The sequence below is a fragment of the Lutra lutra genome, chromosome 9, assembly GCF_902655055.1.
Source record: "Lutra lutra chromosome 9, mLutLut1.2, whole genome shotgun sequence".
Taxonomy (NCBI): Eukaryota; Metazoa; Chordata; class Mammalia; order Carnivora; family Mustelidae; genus Lutra; species Lutra lutra.
The window spans coordinates 97,836,761-97,864,752 of record NC_062286.1 but is presented as its reverse complement, the minus strand read 5'-3'; the positions used below and the strand labels follow the sequence as shown (position 1 = coordinate 97,864,752).

At 47.3% G+C, this 27,992-nt stretch overlaps 1 long non-coding RNA gene across 1 annotated transcript in view; it reads right to left on the bottom strand.

Annotated features, from left to right (window-relative positions):
* LOC125109317 (uncharacterized) overlaps positions 1-27,992 on the bottom strand; it is a 225,871-nt gene that overhangs the window by 62,102 nt on the left and 135,777 nt on the right. Inside the window, exon 2 of the long non-coding RNA XR_007130190.1 lies at positions 26,843-26,847. This is a non-coding gene — a long non-coding RNA (uncharacterized LOC125109317). The remainder of the gene's footprint in view (positions 1-26,842; positions 26,848-27,992) is intronic.

The window sequence follows — 27,992 nt, the reverse complement described above, 5'->3', positions numbered from 1 at the left end:
GTTTCTCCTGCCTTCATCCTATGTCTAAAACCTCTCATGGGGAGCTGGGTGGCTCCGTGGGTTCAGCCTGTGCCCAGGGTCCTGGGATCCAGTCCTACATCTGGCTCCCTGCTCAGTGGGGAGCCTGCTCCTTCTCCCTCCCCCCCACTTATGCTCTCTATCTGTTAAATAAAATCTTTTAAAAAATAAGTAAATAAAATGTTAAAAAAAAAAAAAACCTCAAACACAAACCTCCCAGACCTATTAGTTATGATGGCAGGAGGGGTGAGAAATTTTAAAAAGCAATCTCTTTTTTTTTTTTTCAGCATAACAGTATTCATTATTTTTGCACCACACCCAGTGCTCCATGCGATCCGTGCCCTCTACAATACCCACCACCTGGTGCCCCCAACCTCCCACCCCCCACCCCTTCAAAATTCTCAGATCGAAAAAAGCAATCTCTAAGAGAATGTATTAACACCCCTTACAGTGCTGGTGCATAATAGAAGTTTTGCAAATGTTTACGTTTCTGGGTGGTTTTAAGGAAAAATGCTGAGATTCCTTCAAACCCCAACATGCCTTCCCCTGCTTATTTTAAGAAGACACTAACAGGAATGTACAGACCTGCTTCATGCCTGACTTAATTAGCAATGTAATAAATAGGATTAATAAGTCCACCTTTACAGTGTTCCTGGCATCTCCCCCAAATCCCCTCCCATTCTCTTTCTGAGTCATAGGGTTTTAAAACCCCACAATGACTAGGAAGCCCATTGTTCTGAATCCGAACCAAAAAAAAAAAAAATTATGGCCCACAGATTGACATGTGGTGCCCTCTGTCTGCCTTTTCCTCACGATCTCCCCCATCCTGCGACCCACCCCCAGCCCTCTGCCCCAGCCCAGAGCCCTTCCCCAGGGCCCATCAGTCACTTATACCCTCAGTGAGCCTAAGAATCAAAAATACAAGGAGCAAGATAAGCGATGTTGTCATTTGCACTCCCGTCACCTTTGAGAACCTCAGTGCCTCCCAGCACCCCTCTGTAATAAGGAGACAACTATGTTAGGGTGGCCCGTGCCACGTCCCAGCTCTGCTGCTCACTGCTGACTGCCTTGGCAAAGCCATCCAGCCTCCCCCATGCAGACTGAATCCCGAGATCCTCAGACTGATTCTCACCCCAGTTGTTCCTTTGAGGGCTGTGAAGCTATCTCTATAGGAAGACAGCACGTGCTGTCAGTTCCCTTGCTCAGTACCAGGCCCTGGACTGGCTCCCCCTTCCTTGAATGTGTGCAGAAGCCATTCTCTGTCCACGAGGCTCCTAGCACCTCCACCTCCCAAGTCATGTGAGGATTAGAGACCAAGTAAGTGGCAGTGACAGCTACATGTAAAAAATTGTCTGGCTTTGTGAGTTTCAGGCCTGTTTGGGGAGCTCTTAGCACCTCCCTAGTAATATGGTGTAGAGAAAGTGTGTTAGTCAGCCTGCCAAGCTGAGGGGAGATGTGGGCCTCCTTAGAAAGCCCACGGAGGGACTTCATGCCTGACCTCTGAGCCTCCTTGTGCTTACTAAGCAGTACCAGGTGCCTGATACCTGTGACACCACTCCTGTGCTAGCCCCGTGCTGGGCCCTGGCCACACCAGAGTGACTGACAGCCCACAATCCCTGCCCTGGCAGATCCCCAGTCTTGAGGGGCAGATAGACATGTCACCTCACCAATCCAGCCCCATCTCCTTGCAAGGAAAGTGATTCACTGACCAGATGCAGACCTGAGGAGGGTCATTAGCACAGCCTCAGGATCCTTACAGATCCTTCAGCCCATCCCTCAGAGGGAAAACTGAGGCCCAAAGGGCATGGGAGATAGGAAGTGGGCACAGGATGAGGCCAGAGGCCTCTTTGCCCTGCAAAACCCCTTTGCATCTCTTCTCAGGAGATATGGGGATCTAGTCTCCCAAACACACTTTTTGTCCCTGGCTTCCCCACCCAGCCCCCCGAATGGGAGCTCCATAAATATCTGTTGAATGGATGAATGAATGTTATTCATAGCTGCTCCTGACTGGAGCCATCCCAGGTGCCCTGGCCATCCTGGCTGTTTTTTCACCCATTACCACAGCTGAGCCCCACAACCTGCCAAGCTCGCACAGTGACTTGAATTTTGCAGGTAAGGAGACAGGTGCTGGGTGGTGAGGCTGTCTGGTCCAGGGCTCATAGTATGGTCTTTGCTGTCCGAAGCCCTTGTCCACTCACCATCCTCCCTCCCATCCTCCTTGTTCCCAGCCTCTGTTCTAGCCACCAGGACCAGACCATCTCCATGGGGCAGAAGCAGATCACACAGCCTCCATTTATTTCCGAAGAGCTTCCCCTCAGCCCAAGCATTTTCTGATATCCACCAGAAACCTCATTCTCTCTGCCTTTAGTCCTTAGAGGGTTACCTCCATCACCGCAGACACAGGAGTGCTTTCTTTTTGGAAACAATGCCTGGAATTCAGGGTTCTATTGTTACTTCTGGAAACTGAGCGATATCCTAAAAGTAACAAATAAAATAATAAAAACAGAGGCAGGGGTAGCCTGGGAGAGCTGGAGGTCAGTCTTCCCACAATCTCAGCCCAGAGAAGACAGAGATGGAAGAGTGTCAGAACCAGCAGAAAAGCCACTACAATCCTCTCCACTTGGCTGCAAGAAGTGGCCCTCAGACCCTCACACCAGAGCCATCAACTGACGTTTTCCTCCCAGTTTTAGCAGGTGCACTTACTGGTTTCCTAGTGCACCAGGTTGAACTCGATGAATGGAGGGAGGCAGATGTCCTAGTAGCAACACTTTCATCCACAAGAGAAGGCGTGGCTCCAGCAGAGAAGGAAGGGAAAGAAACAAGTGTGACACACAGGATCTCTTCGGTCTGTTCATACACTTGTAAGAAGCTATCCTTAGACAGTTACCCCCACATTCAGGCAAAGACTAGTGTAAAAAGATGTTCACCAGTGTTATTTGCAATAGTGAAATGGACATCGTGTAGATATCTGATCACAGGGGAGACCAAATGGAGAGACTCATATGCAGCCTTCAAAAAAAGTTTATCAGAGCACAGAAGATATGCTTAAATCATAAGAGTAATACTGAATTTTAAATAAAGTATAAGCAAAGGAAACAAAATATGCATGATTTACAGGCATGAACAGGAAGAAACATTGAAATTTGAGTCTCAGAACACACTTGATGGTCTTTTGTCCCCATCTGTTTTGAAACTTAGAGACCTCCATGACAAGTTTATGCTCTGTTTTTAAAGATGGGATAGGATGCTCGCTGGTGGGTAACCAGCAGGCTTTGAGAAGCATGGCAAAGTATCCGTTGAGGGCTCCGTGCCCCGGGGCCCTCCCTACCAAAGCCTTTAAGCAAAGCAAGCCCCATTCCATGCTCGCGCTCTGACAGGTTAGGGATTCGTGCACAGCCAGGCAGCAAACAGAGCTCTGGGCCTGCGGTCTGTGCAGCCCACCGTGTCACAGCTTCTCTTGCTGCCCTAGTGACCCTGTGATGCTCTGTCATTGCCCTGGTTCACTGGGAACCCTTGAACCCAGGGCGATCTGGCCCAAATCAAAGGTCACTTATTCCCAGAGCATCCCAAGTAACTGGCTGGGGAAAATGAGTTACAATGAAACCAACAGACCCTCTGAATTAGGAAATGCATGGCCTTGTCTGTGGAGGGGGGAGACCCAGGGGAACCCCCTGTGGCCCTCGGCTTCCTGAATCTGCAGAGGAGCCAGAGGCCTGAAAGGCTCTAGTTATGAAGGAAACAGAGGGCCTGAGGGTGGGGCTCCATGTTCCTGCACACCCCAGTGGAATTTTCCAAGTAGCCTTGTTTTTATTAAAGGCATCATCGGTGCCTGTTGCTGTCACCCTTAGAAGCAAAGCCTAGCTTAGAAGCTGTGGGTCAGGTCCCACGTGGGGGCTGCAGGAGGAGGGTGCAGAGGGCGGCGTGGTCGGGGGGGGCAGCTCCTTCCCATAACAATGATCCTCTGCGGGGCACCCCTCTTGGCTACTCATGAGGCTCTGTCCCTGGGCCTGAGGTCTCTGCAGGTTCACAGAACTACCTGAGTTGTCCTCGCAAATGAGCCTTGGCCCCTGCCCTGCCCTCTACCTGGAACTCCCAGACTCCCTTCTTGCTTGAATTCCTGGTCCCTCTAGCTACTGGCTCCCAACATTACTCCAGGGGCTGCTAGACTCACACCATCCCCACCCCATTTATGCTCCTCTTACAATCCCCGGGCCACCCTTCCAGATACCCTTTTGCCATACAGTCCTTGGGTCCCTAGCAGTCAGTCCAGGTCCCACATTGAGGAGTGCACCATGGATATGTCCATGCCCTTCATTGCAGAGAGGAAACTGAGGCTCAGACCGAGGGACCTCTCAGCCCAAGGACTCACAGCAGCTAAGCACACAGGCAGGATTTGAACCCAGGCCCTTCATCTCCAGAGCCCTGTTCCGGGCCACTGTACTGTATGGTGGATTCACCTCCTGTCTCTTGTGGTGGGGATGGAGGGGAAAGAAGGCTCCATGCAAAAGACTCACCACCCCCCAGCCTTACTTTATTCATCTGTAAAATGGAGATGCCCATGGATCAAGCGCCACATCCTTGGGCTCTTGGAAGGACTTGGGGTGATGCAGCCCCTGGAGAGGGGGGAGCTGGAGTGGGATCCAGGAGGAGCAGGTGGGGGTGTGCATATAGGAGGGGGCACACGCAGCATCATTCGGAGGGGGAATGGACTCGTGTCCATTTGGAGGATGCGGAGGCCACCCAGCCTGCCTCAGCTCCCTGTCAGGGCTCCAAGTGGATGTCTGAGCTGAAAACACAGAAGAACAAGCAACCCTCCAGCTCCTCCTGGGGCTTCTACAGGGAGACCACGTAGGGGGAGGAAAGAGGCCCAGAACGCCTGAGTGATGATAGGGGCGGTATATCAAATTTACACCTAGTGGGAGGCCCCAGATCTGAGGGGTGGGAAGGCCCCTCTGTCTCCCCCACATCCGCCTGGCCCTGGGGAGTGAAGCTCAGCAAGGCTCAGGATGACCCCTGCGGCCGCAAACATAGTTTTATACCCGCCCCAAGCAGTGACCTTTTCAGCCAAGAAAGCTGTGCCCACCCCCCCACCCCCCCAGAGCTGTGGAAGGGATGCAGGAGTCTAGCTGTCCTGGGTCTGCATCTAGAAGAGATCCAGCTTCCAGTGGAGGGAGGCCGAGGGGCCAGTCTGTGCTGTCTCAGTCCTTCTGACCCCAGCTGGGCCCTTCAGAATGAGGCTCCACTGCAGAGCGAAAACCTGGCTTTCACTTTCAAACAATTTTAATGATGGAAAACATCAAATGTATACAAAGCAGAACGCAGGGGAGAGGCACGGGCCGGCATCCTGCTGCTCCCACTCCCACCCCTGGGTCAAGCGGGGCTCACATCCAGCTTGTCACCCGCCCATCTCTGGGACTGGTTCCCCTGTCATCCTTCTGTGTTTCAGTCCCTATGTAGCCAACTGTGGAGGCCAGTGAAGGGACAGGGAGCACCTCAGGGACCATGTTGGGCCCCGTCTGCATCATCCTGCTGACAGCGCCTGCGCTGCTGAGGTGGCCCGGTCAGTCCTTTCTGAAGCCTAAGTAGCATGCTGTGGGCGAGCCTGACACAATTAACAAGAATTCCTCAGCATTTCCCACTTACCTTTGTTTATTTTTTTTGAAGATTTTATTCATTTATTTGACACAGAGAGACACAGCGAGAGAGGGAACACAAGCAGGGGGAGTGGGAGAGGGAGAAGCTGGTTTCCCACTAGCAGGGAGTCTGACGCGGGGCTCAATCCCAGGACCCTGGGATCATGACCTGAGCTGAGGACAGTCGCTTAATGACTGAGCCACCCAGTGCCCCCAGTCATCTTTTAAAATGTCTTTTTTTTTTTTTAAAAGATTTATTTATTTATTTATTTGACAGACAGAGATCGCAAGTAGGCAGAGAGGCGGGCAGGGAGAGAGAGAGGAGGAAGCAGGCTCCCCGCGGAGCAGAGAGCTCAATGCAGGGCCCGATCCCAGGACCCTGAGCCACCCAGGCACCCCTAAAATGTCTTTTTGAGGTGCTGGCGTGGCTCAGTCAGTGACGCCTCTGCTTTGGATCAGGTCATGATCTCGTGGTCCTGGGATTGAGCCCTGTGTGGAGCAAGATGCTCTGTGGGGAGCCTGGTTCTCCCTTTCTCTCTCTCCCTCTGTTTCTCCCCACCGCTTATTCTTTCTCTCTCAAATTAAAAAAAAAAAGTGTTTTTCTTTTAATGAAAATTTATTTTTATCATGTTCAATCAAGTTCCAAAGGCCACAAACTGCACTCGGTGGATAGACCGCTTAACACCTCTTCTAATACATATAGTTGCCCCTTCCTTTGTTTTTCCTATGCTATATACTTGTGGGTGACACCCGAGCGCTTATCTTGTAGAATTTTTCCACATCGTGGATTTGGCTGGTTGTAGCCTGGAGCTCCCCCCTCCCGCCCCCCCATTTCCTCTAAGCTCAAGCAGAGGTTCTCAGCCAAGGACAGTTTTGCCCCCAGGGGACATGTGGCCAAGTCCTCTGAACTGGGTCCCTTAGGAAGCCCTGAGTGGGAGATGGAGGCAGGGACACATCTCGGGGTCACTCCCAGAGTGCAAATGTTTACTTCCTCCAGGTTCCATCAGGAGGGGATGGCTCGCCTCACCTTGAACGAGGTCACCTTGCTGGCTTAGTATCATCACTAAGACCGCAGAATGGTGAGACCCATTATTTTTTTTTAAATATTTTATTTATTTATTTGGCAGACAGAGATCACAAGTAGGCAGAGAGGCAGGCAGAGAGAGAGGGCAAAGCAGGTTCCCTGTTGAGCAGAGAGCCCGATTCGGGACTCGATCCCAGGACGCTGAGATCATGACCTGAGCCGAAGGCAGAGGCTTTCACCACCTGAGCCACCCAGGTGCCCGAGACCCATTATTTTTAGTGTAACACAGTTATGACCTTAATGTTTCTTCACACACTGTTTACAAAGGGCTTTTCTATCCAGGATGGAATAGCCAAACTCACTGCTATGCTGGAGGCAGGCTGGACAATCTCTGAATGATTTTCTCCAGACAAGGAGACAGGTCAGACCAGGGAAGTGGCTTGCATAAGACCCCAAGTCAGCAACAGCACCTGGCTAAACCCAGGCACGGTCACCTGCCCAGAGCCCCATTCACAGGAGTATATGGAGCTCATCCAATGGTACGAAAGGGAGGAAATGCCACAGTGAGCCTCTTTTAATAGCTATGAAAGTTCTAGAAGAGTATTGTGCATCAGCTGATTCGGCAATCCCTATCCAACCTCAGAGACCACTTCTGTTGTTTGACACAAACGGTGCCCCTGTTCACACCCCTCCAAGCACCCTGCTACCTCCAGGATGAGCCTTTCCCAAGAGACATTCAAGGTCCCTCACACACTGACCCCTCTCACCTCCTTACTTCCAACTCTTCCCAAATGATGGTGCCCACCCCAGCAACACCCACCTGGACGCTGCCGTTCAGACTCTGACAAACTAACCAGAGATTCTGGGGTGGTCTGACCAGGTGGCTTGGGTGGCCACTACAGAGGGAATCAGCACCAACCCACTACCCCATTCATGCAGGCACATTGTTCCTGCTCAGCCTGGTGGTTGGTCTCCCTTTGCTGGTTGTACAGAGGAGGAAACCGAAGCTTGAGAGGGCGAATGGCTTGGGGAAGGCCACTTGGTGGAAGCCAGGACTACTGAAGAGCCAAGCAGTCTGTCCCCCACCGTGGGCTCCTCCTGCTGCCCCACACGGCCTCCCTCCATAGGCCTGGGAGGTGGAGGCTCCCCACTGCACACTCCATCCTGCTTTCCAGGCCCAAGGAGGTGGTGCCCAGACAGCGGCTTGAGCCAGCTTTCTGGGATCTGTAGCCAGGCCAGAAAGCCAGATACTGGCCTGGAGGAAACCACACTGTTGCCAGCAGCCATCTGCAGTGATGGGTAGAGACAGATGTTCGGAAGTCTCTCCGGGATGAAACGCTTATTCGTTCTGTAGGAAGAGCCATGCCCCTCGAGTGTGTGGAATGGATGGTTGATGATCAAGCCTCCCTCCTTCCTGTGACCTGCCAGAGATGCCACATGACCTTGGCAAGGGTGCCAGCTGGTCAGGGTGGAGCAGGGCCTCACCTGCTTCACCCTGGCCTCCAAGTCGGGCCTTCCAGGCAGGGAAATTCAGGGGTTAAGACAAGGAAGAACCTTTGGATGGAGAGGGCTGTCTGGAGTTGGAGGGGAAAACACGCCTTCCTTCAGACCCCTGGGGAATGGTTGTGGTTCAGGCGAGCTAGAGCAGTGGAAGAGAAAGTCGTGAGAGGTTTCTGACCAGAGAACCAGGGCTGCGGGAGGTTTACTGATACAGAAAATTAAAACTTATTACCAGCATCAGGGATCGGGCCTAGCACATAGTAGGATCTGGATACTATCTGTTGAATGCATGAATGTTTCCAAACTCTACTTATGACCACGGCCCAGAGACCTCTTTTCTTCCAAATTCTCAGCTTCATGCTGACATGAAGATACCCCAGCCACCAAAAGACCTCAACATGCAGTTGCCATTTCCACTGTGAGGACTCAGTGAGGTCAAGGCATAGCAGATGCGTAGACAATGAGGCTCTACGGCTCACCAGCCTCATCCAGATAACAGCGTCACTCAAGGATGGCATTAGGCCTCGGGAAAGCATGTGTGAGTTGGGGACCAAGGTTCAGCATAAGGAAGTCAGCCGGAGGTCTGGGTCTCTAACTTCTACCCCTGCTCAGGAAGGGGAAGTACAGGTGGGGGATGGGAGAGGTGGAGAGGGAGGAGCCAGGGACCACCCAACTCCATGGGAAGAGGGTGGCCCTCCATCCTGGCTGGGGCCTTATGTGATGGGGGAGCCACCAGGCAAATGCAGGCTCCCAAGGGTGGGGCATTGAGCCAGGTGCAAGGGTGGGGACGGGACCAGCAGCAGGAGCGAGGTGCAGGGTGGAGCCAAAAGCCAGGTCTGCCCCTGATGAGTTCTGTCAGCTGGGAGTCCCTAATGTCTCTGAGCAGTTCTCAGGTCTGTGATCACTGGGCTAGAGGGAGGCCTAAGAGCTTAGGCATGGCAGGCGGCCTTGCAGGGGAGCCGCCAGCTGGGCTGTCCCTTATCGCTGGCTTGCAGCTTTTGGTCTGTGGGACAGTACTGGCAGGAATCGGGGCCCCAGGTCTGTGAGAAGAGCTAGAGTCTAGCCCAGAAGGGGGCCAGGACTTGCTGAAGACCCTCAGTGACCCACAGGAACCCTGGGTCGCTGGAGCCTGGGGCTTAAGGCACTCAGGCTGGGGATCCTTCAAGGCTGCGTCCTCTTCAGCAAAGGGAGAAGTTGCCATGAAACTGCCCCCATGCTGGGCCAGCAGGCTCTTCCAGCAGGCCAGGCCCACAGTGGGCCAGAATTCCTGTGGGGGCTCTTCCCTCTGGGAAGGGTCTGAAGGAGGGAGTAGAAGCCATAGTGAAGGGAAGGTGGGCCCCAGGCCTGGGAGTGAAGAGCCAGCAGCAGACTAGGACTGGGGCCTGGGACCTTGGGCACAAGCTGGGGCAGAGGACAAGGGATGGAGGAAGGACCCTTAGATGGTAGGTTCACAGCAGATGTGCTCTGGCTGAGGCAGCAGCAGGGTGAGAGCAGGAGCCTCTCTGGGGCTGGATCTGGCCTCCAGGACTGGCCCAGGATGCAGGGGCATGTGGGGACAGAGAGAAGCATGGGCAGGGGGAGCGGAGCCGGAGAGGAAGTCCAGGCCCACTCTGGAGTTAGTCCTTGGGCTACTGAGGAAGAAGCTTTACCTGCCTGTCAGCAGCCTCCTGGCCTGAAACACACATCCAGAGTCACAGGACCATGGGACAGCTGAGAACCAGCTCATCTAAGCCCCCTTATCCGGAAGCTGAGGGCTGTCCTTCCCTTCTGTGACTGCATGCTGGGTTCGGGGGAAGCCAGGGCCAGCTGGGTGGCAGGCCAAAGGCTGGGACCTCATCCACCTCCCCCAAACAGGCTCTGAGAGGTGCCCTGGATTGTGGCAGGAAGTGGCAGGCCCAGCATCTGACCGAGCTGCAGCAGGCCTCATACCTGTGCCCTTGCCCCAGATTCGGCTCTGATGGGACAACTGAGTTGTGCTATGACCCCAGCCACTGTCCCCTGGCCCAGACACCACCTGCAGCTGGATCCAGCCGGGGGAGCTGGTTTCTGCTCTGCAGGCAGAGAGTATGACCTCCCATCAGGGTGACGGCAGGACTGAGCCAGTCACATGGCCGTGGTCGACACGCAGCCCCACTGGCCTCTGCAGGGCCTGACCCTGAGGAGAGGGTCTTTGAGTGCTTTGCTACCCACCCTCTTACCACCCCCGATCCATGTGTATAGAAGGGGGAAAGAAAGGGGCAGCTTGAGGACATGATTTTCTTGAGAGTTACTGACTAGGGCATAGCAGCTTCTCCTTTGCACTTATTGCTTTTTTCCTGGCCACACCCCCAGGATGGGAGTGTGTCCTCCTGACTCTGCAAACTGGCTGCCCTACTGTTCTGTTTTATCCTTACAAACCTACACTACAGGACGCACTGCTATGATCTCTGCTTATGCGAACTTCAGATCTTGGCTCCGAAAGGCAGGCACAAGACCTCAGGTGAGCGCCTCAGTCTTCTCACCTGTAAAATGAGGCAAACGCACCTACCTCACAGCATTGTTGGTTAACATGACCGATGCTTGGAAGGATGCCCACTCTTCCTGTTACTAGTAGACATGTGGACACCATCCAAGAGTTAGGTGGTGAGGTCACTGCCAGTCACTGCTAGTTCACTCAAGTGAGGCAACTTTCCCTGGTGATCCTCTTTCCCCACACCATGACACAAACCTAGTGGCGGGTTCTCAAGTGGGAGTGCCTTTCCTGGCCTCTGTGCCTGTGAGAGTGTCTGGCCTGTGATGCAATACAACCACAGGCTGCTTTCAAGGGAAAACCTGGTCTGGGCCCTCCTTTCCATTCCTGGATGGCTGAGCAGACACAGACACCCAGGAATGCACAGCCATGAGACCAGTGGCTGAACACTTAGGACACTTCATTTTGAGAGTGGGCAGCAGGGGTGTGGGTGGCTCAGTGGGCTGAGGATCTATCTGACTCTTGATTTTGGCTCAGGTCACTTTCTCAGGGTGTGACATGGAGCCCCACATAGGCCTTTGGACTCAGCAGGGAGTCTGCTGAAGATTCTGTGCCCCTGCCTTCGCCCCTTCCCCAAATAAATAAAATCTTTTAAAAAAAGTAGAGGTCTTTATATCCCCTTTGGCTGAGAAGGACTTAGGTGTGATGTCACAATTCCAGGGGGCAGAGCCCAATCTCAAGGTGACCATGTGCACAGAGCAACAGTCTAGCTCCACCCCCAGTGACGCAAGTAGGCTGACCACACTAAAAGGCGGTCACAGGGCACACCTCCCATGGACAGCCTATTGCACCAGAACCATGGGCTCACCTATTTTCTTTACATAAAAATGAATCACAGTTCAGAGCATCAAAACAGGGTATGCAACTTTGAAACCTGGGTAAAAAACTCAAATGCATAGGCTCTTTCAGAAATGTGCAAGTGAAATGCAGGTGCTTGATAACTGGGAACGGCAAGGTCAGGCTGGTGTGCTCACATTGCACAGCCCGCATCCACTTTACTTTAAAAATTGGGAAAAGGTTTGTATAACAAAAGATAGAGTAAAGCCATATGTTGGAACAAGTTCTTTGCAAATAACTCCAGAAATGGCCTCACCTCAACAGAGGGATTAGAAGTTCCTTGGAGAGGTCGCCGAACTGTGGAAAGAATCAAGATGCCCTTCAACGGACGAATGGATAAGGAAGATGTGGTCCATATACACTATGTAGTATTATGCCTCCATCAGAAAGGATGAATACCCAACTTTTATAGCAACATAGACGGGAATGGAAGAGATTATGCTGAGTGAAATAAGTCAAGCAGAGAGAGTCAATTATCATATGGTTTCACTTATTTGTGGAGCATAACAAATAACATGGAAGACATGGGGAGATGGAGAGGAGAAAGGAGTTGAGGGAAATTGGAAGGTGAGATGAACCATGAGAGACTATGGACTCTGAAAAACAATCTGAGGGTTTTGAAGGGGCGGGGGGTGGGAGGTTGGAGGAACCAGATGGTGGGTATTGGGGAGGGCACGGATTGCATGGAGCACTGGGTGTGGTGCAAAAACAATGAATACTGTTACACTGAAAAGAAATTTTAAAAAAAGAATAGTAAGAAGCACTTTTGTGCACTGGTTCTATTAAAAATGACTGTGGTTTTTTTTTTTTAATTGAAGAAAAAAAAAAGAAGTTCCTTGGAGACAGGTGTCACCCACACCACATTCATCACCCTTTGTCGTGTAAGACTATGTCCCTCATCTGATGAAGAAACTCCTCAAACATTAATGGAGTGGAGAGCAATGAAGAGCTCACTTTGAAGAAGGGCTAAGCTTGGGGACATATCTAGTCATATGTCTCACTGCTACCATCATCCAAACAGGTGGTGCCCCACATAGACAGGGTACCATTTTCAGCACATGCCTCAGGCTGGCCCAGCATATGTATTCCTACAAACATGCCATCACATATCATTAGGACACCATCATCAAGCCTGTGCTTCTCCAGTTCATACTGCTGCCTGCCTTCACCAATGATCCTGTTTCATCTCTCAATTGGAGCTCAATAGCCACCATCTTCATCAACTTCACAAAACAGGATTTCACAGTGAGTTAATGGGTAGGCAAGGAACAGGATGGAAAAGAAAAATAAATTCTCACACTGTATATTCAGAATACTTAAAATCTTTGTGACTTTAAAAGACCTAATCAATGAAGGAAAATCACAGTCCACAGGATGGGAGACCATATTTGCAAACCATGTATCTGACAAGGGCTCAATATCCACAATACATAGAGATCACATAAACTCAACAGCAAAAAAAAAAAAAAAAATTAAATGTAATGTGTGAATATACAAGCGGGGAACAGACATATTATCCTCAAAGATAGGCACATGGAGGGAAATTTGAAAAGATACCTCCCATCACTAATTTTTCAGAAAACCCAAATTATGAAAATCAATGAGATAGCATATCACATCCCATTAAGATGACTCATCCCAGAGAAAGAAAGAAAGACATAGAAGAGAAGAAAAGATCAAGTGTTGGCAAAGATGCAGAGAGGTTGGAAACTTGTACACTGTGTGTGGTAGGAATGTTTCACAGCATCGTTGTGAAATCAGTATGGCAGTTCCTCAGAAAAATCCACATTAGAATTAGCATGTGCTCTAGTAATTCCACTTCTGGGGTAGATACACAACTTAGTTGACAGCATGGCCTTAAAGATATATCTGAACACACCTTTTCATGGCACCATCGTTCATAAGAGCTAAACCATGAATGCAATCCAAGACTCTGTCCAGCGAGGGGCAGATGTTGCATACACACATGCTGGAATAGTATTCTTTCTTAAAAGAGAAGGATAACATAGACATATGCTACAACATGGGTGAATGTTGAGGATATTATGCTAAGTGAAATGAGTATTCATAAAAATACATCCTTTAATTTCACTCTTGGGACCTACCTAAAGTAGATTCCAAAAGACAGAAAGTAGAATGCTGTTTGTCAAGGGCTGGAAGGAGGTTGTCATGGGAAGATTCTGATTCATGGTATAGTCAAAAGATGCAATGAGATGTGAAGACAGGGTACAGAGAGGTGGTACAAAGATATTAGTGCCTTTAAAACATTTAGAACATACTCCCATGAACTTCAAGTACTTAATGACATAAAAATAAATTATACTGAAGTGCTGCAAAGACAGAGAAATGAATTTCACCATGCCATTTGTACTTTTCCTAGTAGGTCCTATCTCAGGCACTTTACTTCATCCATTTTCCCTGAGACAACTTGGATCAAACTGAATGTTGTCATTCTGTGCCCACTTCAAAGCTTAAAATCGAAGTTGTCTAAAACATGAAAACTTTATTTGAGAAGTAATTTTCAGAGTTAATTTATGAAGACATTTTATTCCTTGATCAATTTTTTTAATAGAACACAAATTTAAAATTCCGCGTCATCTCCTTTCATTTCAAATCACTGATTTTTCAACTCAGAATGCATTGTTTATTCAAGTGGCTTGGATGTTTTTATCTATTGACTAGATTCTACTGATTCCAGTTTTGTTTACCTGTCATTGTTTTACAAAGTCAACTTCCCTGAGGCTCATTATGAATAGTAAAATATTTTTTGCCCCAGTTTTATTGATTTCATTGACATAGAGTACTGTGTATGTTTCAGGTGCACAACATAATGACTTCACTTTCATAGACTAAGAAGATTACCAGAATAAAGTTGAGTTCACTGCCATTGTCCCTTAGAGATACAAAAAGGAAGGAAATAGAAAAGAAAGGAGACCTTTTTCATTGTGTGATGAGAACTCTCCGAATTGGCTTTCTTTTAACGCCTCTCAAATACACCATAGAGCGGTATGAACTGTAGTCATCAGGTTGTACACTACAACTCTATTAGTTATTTCTCATAAAACTGGAAGTTTGTACCTTTTCACCATTCACTCCACCCCTGCCCTGCCCTCTGTCCTCTGCTTCTAGTTCCTTCAATGTGATCTCTTTTTCTGAATTCGTTTGACTCCTTTTCTCTCCTTTGTTTCCAATTCCATGTAAAAGGGAAAAATATATCTCTGTCTATTATCTATCGATCTATCTATCTATCTAACTAGTATCTCTGTATGTATATGTCTATACCTGCATATATATGTTATTGGTCTTCCTCGGTCTCACTTATCTCACTTGGCATAACACTTTAAAAGTCCACTGCTGTTGTCACACCTAGCAGGATTTCCTTTCCTTATGGGTGATTATATCCCATTATATAGGTAAACACTTCTTTATCCAGTCACCATGAATGGGCACTGATGTTTTCAGTGTCTTGGTTATTGAAAATAATTCTTGTTGAACATGGCAATGGGTGCAGGGATTTCTTGAACACATTCCTTGGTTTTCTATGGGTATGTTCTGAGACATGGAACTGTGGGATCCTCTGATATTTGTATTTTGTCAAGGAGCATCCATGCTGTTTTGCATAGTGCAAATGTGCAATGTGCATTCCCACGAATGGTGTCCAGGGGGTCCCTTTTCTCCATATCCTCAGCAGCATTAGTTACCTCTTGTCTTCTTAATGATAGCTAAATTCCAATTGATGTGATGTGATATCTCATTATGCTCTTGGTTGCATTTTTCCGATGGTTAGTATGGTGAGGACATTTTCTCCTACATGTTTCTCATGTGTTTATGTTGTTCTGGAAGTGCCAGAGCACTGGACACTGTTGTGTGGGGCCCAGCGGCAAGACTAGTCTCCGTGAGATCTTCAAGGTCATCCTTTGGACATACAGGGGTGGGTACAGAAGCACTCTTTTGGCTGAAGTGAGGGTGTGGAATAGTAAAGAGGACAGCCTGGAAGTGGACAAAAAAGGAGGAAAGGGAGGGTTCTGAGGTCCTTTCCTCTGCCCTTGGAGCCTGGAGATCCTGCTCCTTTGGCCCTGTGACTCTGGAAAGCCAGTGCCTTGAGGACACCCCCAAAAAACTCTTTTTTGGCTGGTCTGCCTGCCTGGGGCTGTCCCAGGAGAGCTGGAGAACAGGATGCAGGGCACTTCCCTGTCCATGCTACCTAGGGAGTTCTGCTGAGGAAGCAGGAAGAGCCAGGCCCAGGCCATCATGGTTGTCCCCCTGCCCAGAAACAGCTTGAAACTTGGAGTGCCACTTCTCCCTGCAGTCTAGGTGCTTAAAAGGGGAGGTGGGTTCTAAGACCTTCTCAATTATTCATTCACTAACTCTACATTTCAGCACTCCCCTACACCAGGTACCTTGGTGGGCCCATGCCCACTGCTGAAGATACCTAGGCCTCCTTCCCTTTAGGAGCCCACAGTCTGGACATGAGCCACAGCACAAAACAAAGACGTGTGAAAGAAAAGACCAAGGGCTCTATAGGACAAATGAGGTGTGCTCGGAAGGAAGGCTGCAGAGGCATTGGACAGGAAGGCCTGAAAGGCCTCACTGAGGGCGACATTGCTGAGAACAGAATAAAAAAAGCGGCGGGGGGGAGCCCTCTTTAAGTTTGGATGCAGTGTGTCAGGAGAGGGGACCTCTACTGCAGAGCCTCATGACCAGAAGCCGGTTGGGCCAGAGAAGAGGAAAAAAGCCTCTAGAGTGGCTGGAAAGAAACCAAGAGCAGCAGAGGGGAGGGAGGAAAGCAGGGAGAGAGGCTGAGGCCTGGGAGACAGTTATCTATTGTTCCTCTGTGTTCCTCTGCATTGCGCCAATACCCCGCATCTCCAAATGCAGGTTTGAATTTCCCACAGCTTTTGTGGAAGAGGAATGCAGACATAATGTGGTGTGTTTCCCCAGCCTCCAGATACCTCAGAGCCTGGGGCTGTGACTGAGGCTAGACTGGCAGAGGATTTTTCTCTAAGTTAGCTCCCAGAATTCAGGAAGCCATTTGGACTCAGAATCTGAGTTCCTGTGTGTCTTTGGGCCTTGGCACTGCCTCAGTTCTTTGCCTGGTGAGCCTCTATGGATGGCAGCTCAAAACATCTGTGCTTGTTTTTGGTTCAGAGCTAGAGAAGAAAAAGAGCAAGAGGGAGATGCCGAACAGGAGCAAATTAACTAGGAAGTGAGAAACTCTTTGCATGACGTCTACAGAGACTCTACACATGATATTTCATCACATTGTATCCTATGGCTCAGAAGCCAGTCCCTAACCACCTAGAGGTTACAGAGTGATGCCTATTCCACAGGTCAGGATCCTTGGGAGGCATTGTGAAGGTTGCTCCCCTCATAGACCAAATGAAGCAAAGGGGTCTCATTCTAAATCTAGATGGGAAACAAGTGAACAGTTTCACTAGAAAGGATGACAAAATCTGCATCTTTGTGCCTTTCCAACCCATCATGGTTCCACATTTTAATGAGGTCAAGAAGGAAAATGACGGTTCTAGCCTTACACAGCCTCCTTTGAGCGGTCCTCCAGGCCAAGTCCTACCCCTTCTTGTAATTGTTCCATCCTTCAATTGGTGCCTCAGATACACATGATACCATCCCACACACATTATAAATAGGATCCACATACACCCAAAGATGTCCCAAGGAAGTCGATTCTAGCTTGGTCCCCAGTATGCAGGTTGGGAAAGTGGGGACTGTGGGAGACCCACAATGACTTAGGACACAGAACTGGGAAAGGAAACAAAAAAGCTCCGATATCTGCTCTGTCTCCTAAAAGGTCAGAACCTAGTTACATTTCCAGAGTTGTGCCTATGGCATTGTTGGCTCGTTGTGTACAGTCATGGAGATGACATGGGGGAGAAAGGTAAATAGTCAACTGGCAAGAAGGGGCTCTGAAGCGATGTGACTGAAAGAAAGGGCCCACATACTAGAATCTTGGAAGAGTGACCTCAGATCCTTTGTGGTGGGCCCCAACTGAACTTAGAACTCTGGTAACCAGGCAGCCACTTTCAAAAGACAACCTGCTCCCCAGCTCACTTGAGTGGAGACATTCAAGAGATCAAGATGTTCTGTGGTTGTATTCATAAGTTCAGGGGCGCCGGGGCCAAGAAAGCCCAGAGTGAGAGACGTTATCCTAATTGTAGACTTAGGCTCAGCCCTCTATTCCAAAGCTTCTGGTCATGCGACAGAGTGCAATTAAAGGTTTGCTTTGAAGGAGGGCTGAGCTTGGGGACATGTCCAGTGATATGTCTCACTGATCTTAACATCCACACAAGTGGTGCCCAAAATGGACAGGGTACCATTTCCAGTACATGCCTCCTGCTGGCCCACTGTACATATTCCTACCATCATGCCATCACATATTGTCAGGGCCCCATCATGGGGCCTGTGCTTCTCCAGTTCATGCTGCTGCCTGCCTCCACCAATGACCCTTTTTCATCTCTCAAGTTGGATCTCAATAGACATCTTCATCAGCCTCACAAAACAGGATTTGGCAATGATTTAATATTTGGTGAAGTGGTTCTTCAGATCTTTTGCCCTTAAAAAAAGTGGATTGTCTTAATATAGAGTTGAAAGAATTGCTTATATATTCTAGATATAATCTTATTCAGATACATGTTTTCTAAATATGTTCTCCCACTTTATGCCTCATGGAGGACTTTTGAGAAGAAGTTACAGCTGGGGAGGTAGAGAGTACTCCCAGGCTGGTGTGTTTCATTCTAGATTTCTAGTCCTTTAGTAGCTCCTTTTGCTGCCAGACCTTCCTCCAATTCTCTCTCATCACAGTGACATGGAAACATCAGGTCACTGCCACTTAAAAACTGCAGGTCAGCTCTGGCCTCCACTGCCCACCCTCCACCTCATTGAAGCAATGGTGCCATACTTCCACACTTTTCTTCCTTGTGTGGTAACACATAGGAACAATTTTTAACTCATGTATTAGATTATTACATACATTTTTGTCAGTAATTGCTCTATTTTAAAAATGAACCATCCTGTAGCAGTTAGTATAGCTGCATAACAAATGACCCAAATCTTATAGTCTAAATAAACACCCTTCGTTTTTATTCAGAAGCCTACAGTTCTGCAGATAGGAGTCAAGCTCAACTGATCTCAGGTGGGCTCATGGATATACCGGCAGTCCTATGTCATCTCAATCTCTCATTTGTAAGTGGTTCAACAGAATTCCGGCCCCATATTACAATTAAGCTGCTGTTTCTCTCTCTCTATGGTTTCAGTTCACTGCACTGCAGCACTAACATGGTTTCCAGGAGGCTCTGGGATCCCTCTCATGTGCTGCTGGGCTGAGAGGGTTTGTAGTCCTCCAGGACTGTCTTCATTTTGTTCTCTGAGAGGCAGACCCTGAGAAAAATATTTGAGTCTCAGTAGCTCATTCCAGGAAGTGGAGAAGTGGAGACGGAAAGGAAGGTAGAGGGGCAGCCAATGCAGTGTCTGTGTTAATGAAGAAGCTGCCACTGTGGGAAACTGGTACACCAGGCTACTGGGGTTGTGCCTCCAGACGGTCCCATCTAAGGGACAAAAAACGGAACCTTTTCTGAGGCTGAGAAGCTTCTGGTGAGAACTATGTGAGCCTCTTCCCTCCTTAATCAGGGCATTGACTCTGAGCTTTCTCCCTCAAGGTTTTGCTGCAAAGGAATTGCTGGCCCTGGAGGCTGGGGCTAGTCTTGTCAGCTAGGTTCCGACTGACCTATTTTAAGTCCACTACAAGTAGGTAATATGTGATGTTAGGGGCTGTGGTGGGTAATCACAAAATGCAAATGGACCCAAACAATACCAGAAATAAGTCTCACCTGTTTTCCTTCATAGCATAATCATCTAAAGCCACTTTTGAGGGACCAAGGGGATGGATTGCTGCATTTAAGGGTTCTGGTGTGCCAGTAGTGCATTGGCTGCACCTGTTGCAGCTTTGCTGTGGATCAGCAGGATGGAATGACCATCAGAAGCCGCCATTCCATAATCTCGTGCATCCATCACTGAAGACAAATCTGCTTTTAATGAAGCAGCAGATATTTTTAGTGATTTATCATGAAACACTTTGTTACATGAGATGATAGATTACTGCAGAACATAGAGGAATTCCTGAGTCCTCATGATTTGAAAGTCCATGAAAGAATTAAAGCAGTCAGATACAAGCAAGCTTAATGGTGTGTGCACACATATAGAATATGCACACATATAGAATATGCACACATATTCTATATGTTTCCCAGTCTAAAATGGCCGAATTTCTCAGAAGACATTGTGTCAAAACTTGCATAAAGTCGCTTCTGAGCTTGCTGTGCTCAAAAAATGAACAAGCATTGTGACAAGTCTCTGCTTCTGATCCACAGATTCTCTCCCAGGCTCTGACTAAATATTTCTGGACCCACATGTTTTTCTGCCTTTCAGATTTTCACCATCTCACAAGGTTGTGTTGGAGTCCTGTTTTGGCTCTTGTGCCCTCCCCTGATTATCACCAGTCACACATTCAATCTGTTGTATAGATGGATATCAATCTGGGTAACTTCCTGCTTTCCAGGCTGAAGAGCCCCAAAAGTATCAACATTCACACACAGGATGCTTGATTAACACATTCATTTATTTCGGGAAGTAGTGTTGAAAGTATCTGTGTGACCAATATTAGGGGGCTCAGCAAACACAAAGCCCCAATATTTACTTACACTGTCTCAATGTCAAACATTCCAGTTCAAAGGCAGGGGAAAAGAGCAATGTTCTAGTTCAAAGGCCATGAGGCAGGAGGGATTCTAGTCAGAATTCTTTTTGCTCTATTCTAGTCTTCAACTGATTGGATATGGCCCACCCACATTGGAGAGGGCAATCTGCTTCACTGTTTAACAACTTCAGTGTTAGTCTCACTCAGACACCCTCTACAGACACAGACAGAACAATGCTTAACCAAAATATCAGGTCACTCCATAACCCAATGAAGTTGACACATAAAATTAGCCGTCCTGATAGTCTTCATTTCTTTCAGCAGTCCCAATTATGGATGTACATTAGTTCATTAAATCAGTCTCTGTTCATGGATGTTTGATGATCTTTAATCCTTTGTTATTGTGAATAGCCCTGTGCACACATATTCTAGATGTTTCCCACTGCATCGGTGGTTCAGCTTCCCAGAGATGTGCTTTCTGGGTCAAAAGGTAAATGCACATGTCATTCCATCTCCCTGTGGACTGTACCATTTTGCATGCTACCAACAATACCTGAAAGCACTTGTTCCCTGGGGAAACAGGAATCCACATTTGGTTAAGGAGAACACCACCACTCTTGGCTATGGACATTGGATTAGGACCATGCTGGCCAATGGGAGGGATTGATGGGAGTTTTTGTGAAAGCATGAGCACAGAGAAGCTGTCTCTCCCTGGTGATTGCTCAGCTAGTTCTTGTAAACCTCCAGGCTCTCGGGGCAACCACATACAGAAAGCCTGGTCAAGAATGATACTGACAAAAAAGTAGTGGCCAGAGAGGAAAAAAGTACTGTTAAGATAGAATCCTGATGGACTAATAGAGCTCCTGCATCCAGATGGACCTGAATCCATGACACACTGGAACTATGATTGAAAAAAATTTTAGGAGACACACTCCATTTCTCTGCTTGAGCTTCTTTTCCACAAAGTGGAGACTGATGATTTATTAAGATCTGGAAATGATAGGAGAAAAAAAGGGAGCCCTTCAATTTTTTTTTAAAGATTTTATTTATTTATTTGACAGACAGAGATCGCAAGTAGGCAGAGAGGCAGGCAGAGAGAGAGGAAGGGAAGCAGGCTCCCCGCTGAGCAGAGAGCCCGATGCGGGGCTCGATCCCAGGACCCTGAGATCATGACCTGAGCCGAAGGCAGAGGCTTTAACCCACTGAGCCACCCAGGCGCCCCATGCCCTTCAATTTTTAACAATGTTTGTTTTAGCCCAACAGTACACATGGTTATAAATGCCCTAAAAACCTTCCAGGAACTGGTATGAGAACCCAAACTCAAATGCTTTAATAGATGATGGCCTATAATTTTCCTGTTAACATGAGTGGTTTATCCACTCTGGTCTGTGCTAAAAAAGTCACTCCTACCTTTGTGTACATTGCCACCAATCAGCGTATTGCACTTTTTTTTTGTTTAATTTAATTTTATTTTAAGTGTTCCAAGATTTATTATTTATACACTACACCCAGTGCTCCATGCAATACATGCCCTCCTTTTTTTTTTTTATCATTTTTTAAATTTATTTTCAGCATAACAATATTCATTGTTCTTGTACCACACCCAGTGCTCCATGCAATCCGTGCCCTCTCCAATACCCATCACCTGGTTCCCCGAACCTCCCACCCCCCCCAATATGTTATTTATTTGTTTGACAGAGAGAAATCACAAGCAGGCATAGAGGCAGGCAGAGAGAGAAAGGGAGGCAGGCTCCCTGCTGAGCAAAGAGCCCAAAGCGGGGCTCGATCCCAGGACCCTGAGATCATGACCCGAGCTAAAGGCAGAGGCTCAACCCACTGAGCCACCTAGGTGCCCCTTATTGCACTTTTGAATATTCAGACTCATTTTCTTAATTTGTCCAAACACAAGAACGGATAAATAAGGGGGCAGTGATCTATTCTTCATTTGGTGGATTTTAAAAAGCTTTTTAATGATCTTAGAGTATATGTACAGGAATCAGGACAGGTAAGCAGGCCCTGTTCAAGGGCATGAGGTGGGGTCTGGCCTCACCTACTTCTGGGCACCTGGCAGGTCATGCCCTTACTCCATTAGTGGGCACCAGTCACCAGGAGCCCCTGGATGCAGTGGACTTATCAGTTTCCTTCCAGGTACATGGACCTTTATTTTAAATATGTGATCATTTGAAAATGTTCTCTCTGTTCCCAAGAAGAGAAAGCTCTTTCACAATGTCATGATTAGAGTGACTTGTCCCAGAACCCCCTGTCAATAAAGTCAGGCTGTCCCTGCTGACCTTAGTCTGTCTGAGCTTTCACCTGCTATGAAAACTGCTTATGAAATAGACAAAAGCTCCTTTAACGAAAAGGGGGTCTGTGGGTGAATCAGCACTCTAGGTCAATGGCTAGAGTACTCTATTCCCTAAGAAAAATGAAAGGATAGAAGGAATTCAGTTGGATACTTAATAGGTGAAGGGGAAGAGTACTCTTGCAATGAGCACTGAATAATGTACAGAACTAGTTATAATTGAATAAGAATTGTTTTAAAGATTTTGTTTACTTGTCAGAGACAGAGAAACAGAGAGCAAGCACAAGCAGGGGGAGCGGCAGGCAGTTGGAGAAGCAGGTTCCACTCTGAGCAAGGACCCGGATGCAGGACTCAGTGAGCCAAAGACAGACACTTAACCAGTTCAGTCACCCAGGCATCCTGAGTTTTTTTCCTTAAAGTGCTTCACTAATACAATGATGAGGTTAGATTTTAAAATAGGATGAAAACATGAGGCAAACTTTTAGTGATGTTATATTAACATTTGGCTGATTTTCCATTTCGCTATTATTCTTCACAATTTTTATCAGCCAATTGATGTAACCTATCTTTATTCAAACTAGGCATATTTTACATTAGTGATAGGATTCAGTCTCTACCTCTCTTTCTCTTTGCTTGTATCTCTCTTTTTAATTTTTTAGGTCCTAATTTAGGGCTCTGTATATAAAAAACTATTCAATAATACATTGGAAACAATATCTGTAATTGAAATTAGTATCACATTCAGAAGTATCATTAACCTAATTAACAGGTGGGAAGCATGACCATCAAGTTTAATGAGTTGCCGTAGTCAGAAATTAAGTCCATCTTTGAGATTTCAAGTGCATTAAAATATTTTCATTCAGCCAAGTTTTTAATACTGCTATCTGCTGAGAAATAGGTGATAATTTGCAAATTCAAATGTATTTATTAATTTGTCTGCTTGCTTTCCTCTCCCCCATAAGTAATGATATAAATAAGTAGTCACATTCATGAACATTCACTCACGTCCTTTACTTAATCACACGGAAGCCCTTTCTCAATTAAAAACAAGTGATCTACCATCTCTGTTTGTCTTGTAGTGGGGCCCAGACTGGTTGCCAGGATTCCATGGACTTCAGATTTGGAACCACCAGGTCTGGTGGAGGTGGGGAGTGAGGCATGGAGCTGGACACAGTGGAAGGGAAGAATGTTTACACAACTGCCCCTGAGAGTCCCTATCTCCCATGTGCAACATCCCCATTGAAATCTGGGGAACCTTCTCTGAAAAATCTGCAGGTGCTGTGAAGGGTGTGTTCTCATGAGTAAACGTTGGTGCTTCTCAAGTAAAGCCTACCTAATTCTGGCCTCTGCAGGGTGTGAAGCTTGCTAGTCAACCCAAACCTACTTAATTGTATTATCAGGTCCTGACACCCCAATTAGAATAATGTACATTGGGTTTCTCCATAAGGGACAGCATCAGACTCCTCTAACCCTGCTTCAGGTCCTCTGGGCCTCACCTGTTTCTTGGTCCAGCCACTACAGACTCCAACTTCCTTTTCACAGGTACAATTCAGTAATATTCAAGACTGGCCTTATTAAATGGTACTTGATCCCAATACAGCAATAAGCACTACTAACAAACAAAACTATGAAAACAATGGGATTATTCCTCCTTTTCCCTTCACATATAATCCCTTTCAATACCATGTCTACTCTCTCTCTCTTTAAAAAGATTTATTTATTTGACAGTGAGAGACACAGCAAGAGAGGGAACACAAGCAGGGGGAGTTGGGAGAGGGAGAAGCAGGCTTTCCACCCAGCAGGGAGCCTGATGTGGGGCTGGATCCCAGGACCCTGGAATCAAGACTTGAGCTGAAGGCAGACACTTAATGACTGAGCCAGCCAGGTGCCCTTCTACTCCTTTTCAACTGAGAGGATCATAACAGAGCTTCATGAAAACCTGCTTCAGCAGTCTCCAGGAAGCACCAAAAGAAGGGGAAGGATCCTTACCCCACTCGGGAGCCCCAGTGGAAACCCTCAAAAGGAATAAGGAGCTCAATTCAGTTCTTCCCTCTTAGGGAATGACACCCAGTCCTTACTATAGCTCCATCCCTCCTGATGCCCCCTCCCAGAGAACTTCCCAGAGCCTTCCAGACCTGCCTATACAACCATGTGTAAATGAAGATAGTATCCTTTACTAGTTGACTCAAATTCCCTAGACAATGACATGAAATCATGAAACCATGATGCTCAAGATTACAGACTGTTATACAGAAAAAGGGGAAATAAACATACAAGGAGAATCTGACAACTTGAATAAAACATAATTTATTCTGTGAGAAAGGAAAATAAACTAGTCAGACATAAGACAGAAAACACTGACAAGGATAAATGTCATTAGTGATGCACTGTTACTTAAAAGCTAATATGACTCTGGTGATTTCAAATTTTAACAACTGCCTTGGTCCCTGTCCTCTTTCCCTCTTGTGGTAGTCTGTAAAAATGCCACAAATTCTTCTTTAGCTGAAGACACACCTTTGGTTGATGCATACCATTTGATGTCCCAAATGATTTGGGACAACCAGTCCTTAGAAATATGACCCAGCGGTGGCTGGAGAACCTCAGGCAGTCTCTGCTCTAATTAATACAAGGAAACTCCTGGAGCAGAGCTGGACCCAGCCCACAGTGGAGACAACCCCAAGCAATCAGCAGCCAGAAGCAGAACCACCCCAACCAATGCAGACTGGTGAGAAAGAAAAATAGACACTTGATGCCATAAGGCCTATGTACTCCATGAGGTTTGGGAGGGGCTGTTATTCAACATTATTGTGGAAATGTTGATGGGGAAGAAGAAACTCATCACCAAGCAGCTTCACTGGCCATGAAGGTCAGCAAGCCCATGAAGAGATGCCCCCAAGGATAACATTATAAGGAAAAGCAGAAAAAATGGATCTGAGTTATAGAGGCTGCCCATTGATACAAATGTTCTGTCAATGGTCGTCCATGCTAACCAGGGTGCAGGCAAGACTCCTTTTCCTGAAACTGGCCAGTAGATTTTAGAACCTCCTGTGTGTGCAGTATACTGTGCCAAGGGCAGAAGAACGACCTGGAGCTTTGTACCTGGTAAGGAGGTAAATCCACACAACAGAGCCCTTTTGAGACTCAGCAAGTAATCAGGTCATAAGACCCCATAAGACAGCATGATTGTGTTTCAATTGTAAATCAACACTTTTATCTCATCATTATTATGAAAGAGAAATACTCATCTGAAAAATGCATCTATTTACAGACCTAAAAATGTCTCTCATACCAATTATATGCCAATGCAAAATCCTGTGTGGATGAAATACTAACTACCTAGCAGATGAAAGGCTCAGCCCCACTCCATCAGGGCTGTGAAAGGAGATGTGCTCAAGGACATGGTGTGAAAAATCTGGTGGAAAAGGATGAATCAGGAGTTGGGCCTAGTAATCCCCCAAAGTTAGCACGCAGGACACCTGGTGTGACACTACACCCATCCAATACCCAACCATTGCAAAATTATTTATAGAAATTCTGGAAAGCTATAAGAACTCAAAGAGAAAAGTCCATTCTGTAAGCACACTTTTTCTGATGCCATGGAGACTTCAACTTCCAGAAAAACTCTCTCAAGTGTCATGTTTTAATCCACATCCACTTTTAGGTATTAACATCATTGGACATATTTGACATGGAATTACTCCTGGAGTCATCCAGAAGTTAAGCAATAAGGTACTGAAGATAACTCTTACTCCACCCCATGCCAACATAAGGAGATGCTCCCCTTCCTGCTGCCCAACACCCAGCCCCTATTCCTCACCTCCCCATAAGACACCAGACACCAGACTCAATAAATAGACAACCATTATATTAGATGAGGCACAATACCTGGGATGTCCCCTCTGGACTTCTACCTTGGTTTTCATCCATGTCCCTAGAAATTCAAGCTTCCCACATGATCTGTATTTCTGAATGTTACTTCCATATGGCTCTGGGCATCACCTAAATTCACCCCAGCTTCCTAACCACAAGCCTTCCATACCCTAGATCCAAAAAAGCTTCCCAAATCCTCTCCTGCACCACATCCCTTTGGGCTCCACCTAAAACCTGGAGTCCCTTGAGGGGACTGCTTCCCCCTAGACTGTCAGGTAAGTCTTTCATTATTCCTGCACCACATACTGCCTGGCCTAAGATGAGGTCAGCATCCTCCCTGCTCCCCATTGCAATATCCAGACCATGGCAGTGCTCTCTTCACACATACCAACGCTGCTTTCCTATTCATACAACCAGTCTGCATGCCAGCTGGCCCACCCACCTGAGCTGCACACAGTCTTTCACTCATCCCAGCATGCTCTAAGAAGATTACAGGGCCTGGTTTACTCTTTCTGTTGACTAGCACTGATTTCAGCATCTACAAAGGTCATGCCTGAGTTCCATACCCCAAAAAGGCTGTCCTCCACCCTATCTCCCATTGTGCATGCCCACAGCACAGCCTAGAACCAGGCACTGCTTGTCACCTCCCCACATCTGGGGTCCCAGTTTCATTCCTCTCCCCTGTCACCTGCCATGTCTCCTTGTCCCTGCTTGCCCCGCTAGAAAGCCAATAACAGCAACTCTTCCATCCTACCAGGTCCTTAAACCCAAAGACCCCACCATCTGGTCACTATCTATATAGGCTCCTTAAGTCTTCACTTTTATTTTTTCCCCTTTGGTTTCCATAACCCATCTTTTTAATCAGCCCTTGCACATTGATCCCCCCAATGCCCTCCATTTCCCCTTTTCATATTTCCTCAAGAGAACCCCAGTCCCAGTTTAGACCTTCAATCAATTGAATGTATTTATGTGCATACAGGCCATATGCTAGACATAAAAAATGATTTTTTAAACTGTTTTAAATATTGAATACATATGTTAGAATAAGTTTCATAAATATGTAACTTGTAATAGACAATAAAAATAAAATCACTTTGGGGCGCCTGGGTGGCTCAGTGGGTTAAGCCGCTGCCTTCGGCTCAGGTCATGATCTCAGAGTCCTGGGATCGAGCCCCGCATCGGGCTCTCTCCTCAGCAGGGAGCCTGCTTCCTCCTCTCTCTCTGCCTGCCTCTCTGCCTGCTTGTGACCTCTCTGTCAAATAAATAAATAAATAAAATCTTTAAAAAAAATAAAAATAAAATCACTTTAAACCCATCCACCCAAACAAGCATCCAAGCAAATCAGGCCTTTGCCCCACCATTCAAGTGAGACCCATCCACACTATTCATCCAATCTGCAGTCCTTTCCAGGGTCAACAGCAGATACACATGTGCCTGTATGCCCAAGCACCACCAGGCCGGCCCAAGAGAAGGAAAAGGCCCCTAGAACCCTGGCATAATGATTCTGGAAGAATATTGGGGCCTAAACTATATATTCCTAATTGCAAAAAGTGAACAAAACTCATCTTTTAGCTTTGCTGATAGTTTTATTT